Below are 6,748 nucleotides of genomic sequence, written 5' to 3'. Positions count from 1 at the left end.
TCATTGTGGTAGAGCATTTTGCCCATATAGTCCCAGCTGGGGGTAGGGAGTGGGCGTTCAAACACCAGCCTGAGAACCTAGCCAATTCTGTCTGGCTGATGGAAAAGAAACAGCCAGTTACTGTAACTGTGGGTCTTTGAGATGTGATGCAGAGTGTATTCCACTTTGGTGTGTGTGCACCCAGGCACTGGAGCTGGAAAATTTTACCCGTAGAGGGGCAGCACTTGCAATCAAAGCTTGCAACTCTCTCGCTCTCCTTGCAGCTGTTATCACCATGTGAAATGCAGTTTTTTGCCATAGGAGAGGAAAGGGCCAGGATGTCGGAGACTTAAATGGAGATCCCATCAGAGCTGCTAAGACTGTGCTAAGGTCCCATAAGGGAACTGGTTCCCACACTGGCAGATGGAGACATAAGAAAATAAGACGAAGGATTCCTTTCAAGAATCTCGCCACCATACCACTGGAAAACATTGATCTTCCATGAATGGGTGGTTGAAAGGCTGAGATCGCCACTAGATGCATCATCAATGAACTAAGCAGAAGGCTGGACAACTGAAGATGTATTGGATACTAGCCAATGTTGGCTGAACTCTGTGGGCTGATGACCATATTGAAAAAGGCTTCCACTTTGCCAAATAGGCCATCTTGGTAGAGTGTTTGCTACTACTGAGTAGAACCTGTTGAACAGCTGCTGAACATTGCTCTTCTTCCTAATTCAATCATAGAGCAGCCATGCTGTAAGATGCAGGGAGCTGCAGGATGTAAAGTGTGACCATGATTCTGTATGAACAAGTCATAATGGGGGAAGAGATATGGGGTCTGAATTGACAGCACAAGAAAGTTGGAAAACCAGCAGTGCATTGGCTATGCCAGGGTAATGAGAATGAGGTTGGCCCAATCTGCTTTCAGTGTGAGAATGACCTGTGGAATGATAGAGGTCAGAGGAAAAGTGTACAGGAGAGTCGACTGCGAGCTGCGCTGGAAGGCGTTGGTCAGGGAGACCCCCTCAAGAGCAGAACAAATGGCATTTCCTGTTGTCTCTCGTAGAGAACAGGTTGATTGTTGGGATGCCCCAGACAGCACTGATGACTCTCAGAGCACTGGGCTTCAGAGACCACTTGTGGTTCAAGTAAAAAATTATTGCTGAGATGGTCCATGAGATGATTCTGAGCCCCAGGCAAGTGATCAGCTTATGGAAGTGATACTCTCGTCAATGCAGAACTGCCATAACCTAATCACCTCTTGGTAGAGCACCCTTGTCTGTTCACGTAATACATCATAGTGGCATTGTTGGTAAGTACATGAACCCTTGATGCAATCTAGAAAAGTGAGACAGGCATTGTAGATGGACCCAAGCTCCAGGACACTGATATGCAGTGGAGCTGCCTGCTCTGACCACAGGCGCTAAACCTTCAGCAGCCCCAGATGCACTCCCCAACCTATCAGGGAGGTTTCAGTGACAACAGTCCTGGTTAAGGACTGGGCAAAGGGAACGCCTTGACATACGTTCCCCTGAACTGTCCACCCCTGCAAGGACCCTAAGATCAATGGATGAAGGTTGAAACTGCAGACTGAGACAAAGGCAGCAAATTGTCTGGAAATGGTCAGTAAGCAGAAAACATCTTGAATAAGTAGAGTCTATTAGGACCACAATGAACTCAATTTTTCTGGGTGAGGACCAGCATTGACTTCCTAGTGTTTAGGATGAGACCCAGAGTTGAGTAAGTGCAGTATAATGCGTACATGAGAAAGGACTTTTTCCCTGGACTTGCCTCTAAGTAGCCATTTGCCCAGAAATGGGAAGACATGGATTCTCCTGCTCCTGAAGTACCCCATCACCACGACCACACATTTGGTAAAAACCTGGGGGCAAAAGACAGACCGAAGGGAAGGACGGTGTACTGAAAATGGCAGTTTGCCACAATGAACAGGAGAAATCTTCTGTGCTTTGGGAGAACGGCCACGTGGAATTAAGCATCCTGAAGATCCAGAGCAGTCATTCCGAGACAACATGGCGAGGCTCGTTGATAGGGTGATGATGTGGAACCTCATATATCTGATATATTTGTTGAGGTTGCAGAAGTTGAGAATAAGTATTACCCCTCCTTTGGATTTGGGGACCAGGAAGCACAGGGAATAGAAGCCCTGACCCCGGTATTCTGGAGGAACTTCCTCCATTGTTCCCAAGGCCAGTAAAGAGTAGACCTGCTTGAGAAGCAGTATCTTGTGAGAGGGGTCCCTGGGGAGGGACGGTGGGAGGAGGAGTGGAGAGGAATTGGCTAGCATAGCCCAACCTGATGGTGCTTAGGACCCAGCTGTCAGTTGTAATAGAGCGCCAAACAGTGCACGAGCAAGCCAACCTGCCCCTGGACAGAGGTGGGATAAAGGAAGTGATGACTGGGCTAATGCGCTGGACCAAGAAGTCAAAATGGACACTTGAGGGATGATGGGCATGATGACTGGCTGAACCCCAGACTCAACTGCCTCCTCAGGGATCTATGCCCCTTTCTGGGGTAATCCTGCTGTCTCAAGGGGGGAAAAGGCTGCCCAAAGGTGAATTGTGGACACTGTTTTGTTGCTGGTGGCCACCAAAGTGGTGCCTCTACATTGTTAGTGTATACACGCCCAAGGAACGTTGGGTGGCCCAAGAGTCCTTAAAGGAATGCAGGGTCTTGTCTGAAAACAACCCCCTGCTGTCAAAGGGGAAATCCTCTATGGCAGAGGTTCTCAAACTGTGGTCTGCAGATCACCAGTGGTCCGCGAGCTCCATTCAAGTGGTCCGCGGACAGTTCCCTCTAAGGTGCATGCCTGGGCGGCCACACACAAGAGAATGAAGGGCCACCCACCTAATTAGTGGAGCCCACCGGATGTGGTGGGGGGAATTTGGGATGTGCAGGGCTGCGGCGGCCAGAGAAAGCGGTGACTTTCCCCAGCTCCAGAGCTGCAGCTGCCGGGTAGAGGCCCCCCCATCCTTCCCAGTCCCAGCTCGGGGGCTGCTGCAGCAGGGGAGAGAGGGCACATCCATCGCATTAGAAATGTACGACTACTGGTATTAAAATAGGAGTTGTGTGCTTTTATTTGTAGAACAAAAAAAGTTTATTATTATTACATTTTTTTAATATATAGCACTTTTATCCAAAGCGTTTTACAATAGTTAGCTAATTTTACAAACTACATTTGGAAAGATCATTAAGTGGTCCACCGAGACCCTCAGCAATTTTCAAGTGGTCCGCAAAAAAAAAAAAAGTTTGAGAACCCACTGCTCTATGGCCTGCAGCACATCTGGAGCAATGCCCAAATTCTGCAGCCAGGACGCCCTTCTCATGGTCGCTGCAAAGGCCATACTTTGGCAGAAGTGTCTGCAGCATCCAGCACAGACTGCAACAACATCTTGGCCACTAAACAGCCTTCGTTGACAAATGCCTGAAATTCCTCTCTGGAGGTTTCAGGCAGCTGGTCTGCAAACTTAGACATGGCTGTCCAATTTACAAAGTCATACTTAGACAACAATGCCTGCTGGTTTTCAATCCTCATTTGCAGGGATGAGGAGGTATAAATCGTCCTGCCCATTAAATCCATCCTTTTGGAGTCCTTGCCCTAAGGAGTGGACTTAAACATGCCCTGCTGGGCCCTATCGTTCACTGTGGTTATGACTGGGGAGTTTGGGGCCAGATAGATGTAAAAATCCTCAAATCCCTGCATTGGGACAAAGTAGCATTTCTCTGTGTGCTTTGCAGTAGGCAATACCAAACCTGGCATGCTCCAGAGGGCCTTTGCAGGCTCTAGGAGTGCATCGCTGATAGGGAAGGCTACTCTTCCAGGAGCACGTGGCTGAAGGATATCCACTAATGTATGGGTTTTCTCCTGCATTGATTCCGCCTGAATGCCCAGGGAAGCAGCAATGCACCACAAAAGGTCCTGGTAGGCCTTGAAATCCTCTGGCTTTAGAGCAGAGGAAGAGCCAGGTACTGCTGCATCATCCTGGGATGAAGAAGAGGCTGCTAACTGTGCTAAGGCTCCCTTTCCTGGACTGGTGGAGCTGGAAGGGGCACGGGAATATTTAACTAAATACAACTAACACTAATGTAACAAACATGAAGGGTACTGTGACGGTGCTGCCCATGGGAGCCAGCTGAGGTCACTCAATTAGGGTGAACTGCAAACTAAACGGGGCAGACAAACCCCAAAAGCTGGTGGATATTCCAATACTTAGATTTACCAAGCCAGCACAAAACAACTTCTATATTACCATAGAGGTTCCTCAGAAGTCCAAGCAATGCAGTTCCTTTAAAGTGCCCAGTCTCAGGCCTCCATCCAGACACACATGTCAAACATATGATGATAATTACTGAAAATCTTATCTCATCATATAAAAGAAAAGGTTCTTCCAACCCCAAAGGGTCAGCCATACACCCAGGTCCAATTATAACTTAGATCTGACCCAAAATACAAGCTTATAGCCAATTCTTATTAACTAAAATTTATTAAAAAAGAAAACAGAGAGTGTGTTGGTTAAAAGATCAATATACATACAGACTTGAATTCAGTTCTTGAGGTTCAGACACATAGCAGAGATGAGCTTGTAGTTGCCAAAAGTCCTTTCAGATATAGTCCATGGGTTATAGTTCAATGTCCATATTCAGGGTGACTACAGTCAGTGACTAGGGATCTCAATCCTTATGGCTTAATGTTTCCCCCTCTTGAAACCCAAAGCAGATCTGAGATGAAGTAGGATTGTGTCCCAAGGTTCTTATACATTTCCAGCAGCCTTTTGGCCTGAGAAAACAATAGGCTTAACTCTCCTTCTCCCAAACATCCTGGCAATTAGCACAGGGTAATTTATCCATTAAACAGTTCAGATACAGGTTATCACAACCTTCTCTTCCTAAATGTTAATATTCCTTTTTTGATCCTTGAATCAAAGCTATAGCAATAGACAAGACTTGAGTTAACTCAGTCTGAGAGTTAATTAACTCTTTCTGGCCCTGTCACCTTCCAATGAAATATTATATTACACTTATAACGTCACATGTACTACTAACTATATGCAACTAGAAAAAACACTAAAATAGTGAGAGGTTGAGATTAAAACCACACGGAGCTTTGACTCCAGCCAAGGGCTATAAGAAGGAACTGACGGGGGTCGGGATTACACTGCCTTATAGAACCATAGACTCATAGAAGATTAGGGTTGGAAGAGACTTCAGGAGATCATCTAGTCCAACCCCCTGCTCAAAGCAGGACCAACCCCAACTAAATCATCCTAGCCAGGGCTTTGTCAAGCTGGGCCTTAAAAACCTCTAAGGATGGAGATTCCTCCATGGTGAAGCACTGGAATGGGTTACCACTGAAATAGGTTTTCCTAACATCCAACCTAGACCTCCCTGCTGCAACTTGAGACCATTGCTCCTTGTTCTGTCAGCTGCCACCACTGAGAACAGTTTAGCTCCATCCTCTTTGGAACCCCCCTTCAGGTAGTGGAAGGCTGCTATCAAATCCCCCCTCACTCTTCTCTTCTGCAGACTAAATAAGCCCAGTTCCCTTAGCCTCTCCTCATAAATCATATGCCCAGTCCCCTAATCATTTTCGTTGCCCTCCACTGGACTGGTGGTCTTATGGCATGGCTTTTGGAAGTGCCAGCCTCTAAAAGGCCCAGCAGATTGCAAGGTCCTGGACTGGCTTCCAGTGGGAAACCCTGGTATCTTAGGTCCTAGCCTGGACAATGGTCCCTGCAGTCTCCTCCACAGGAAGGTAGGGGCTGGAAGCAGATGAGCCACATAAGGAAGGACTATCTCGAACATCAGGCTCGGGTTCAGGGCTTACTTGGACAGCTGTGTGGGCTTGTTTTTCATATGGGTGTGCAGGTCACCGGTATCACGAGTGCCCCTATATTGAATGTGCTTCTAGGTTTGGGACCATCTTTCTACAGTATATTCATGGAGATGTTAAACCCTATCCCAGTGCATGCATGCAATTGACTGTTGGGGAAATAAGAATTCCCTTGTAGTGGGGCTGGCCTCAACACTAACCTACTTCATTATCTTGGGGTGGGATGGGGCACATTTCTCAGAGGTGCTGAGGGGATTTCAGACAGACCCAGAGGGGTTAAATGAGGTAATCCTGGGAGAAGGGAGTCTCAAAACCCTGGGACGTTGGACACACAGGTGTAGGTGAGGAGCTGGACCATGGAGAAGGATGGGGGTCTGGATGAGAGAAAGCTCTCCCAGAAGGGCCACCTAACAATGAAACTGTTTGCCCCTCCCCTTCTCCCCAAGAAGAGGGGGCATCCTAACTAGAGGGACCAACTTCATCAAGGATCAGAGGGAGGATGAAATCTTGAGCCTATGACTGGCTCCTTGTGGGAGTCCCAGAGTGAGCAGAGCAGTACTCCCGATTTGAGCTTCACATGGAGCGACTGGAGAAAGACCAACTAATGGGTCTGTTTGGTTGCAACTCCTTGTTCACTGGCCTCATAGGTGCGAGAATATGTGACTGGCTCATGCTATCCCCTCTGTGGCCGACTCTCCTATGAGAAGACCCTGACCTGGATTCTGGACTGATTTTTCTTGGCCTGAGATTAATCAAAAGTTAAAGACTTCTGAAGCTCCTGTCCCAAATGCAAACTCATAGGACATAAAGGAGTGAAATAATTCCCTCTAGTCCAGTGGTGCGGAACCTGAGGCCCATCAGGGTAATCTGCTTTCCAAAGTTCCCATTGGCCGGGAACGGTGAATCGCGGCCACTGTGC

This window comes from Malaclemys terrapin, chromosome 2 (assembly GCF_027887155.1).
Source record: "Malaclemys terrapin pileata isolate rMalTer1 chromosome 2, rMalTer1.hap1, whole genome shotgun sequence".
NCBI lineage: Eukaryota > Metazoa > Chordata > Testudines > Emydidae > Malaclemys > Malaclemys terrapin.
This window is presented reverse-complemented; position numbering follows the sequence as displayed.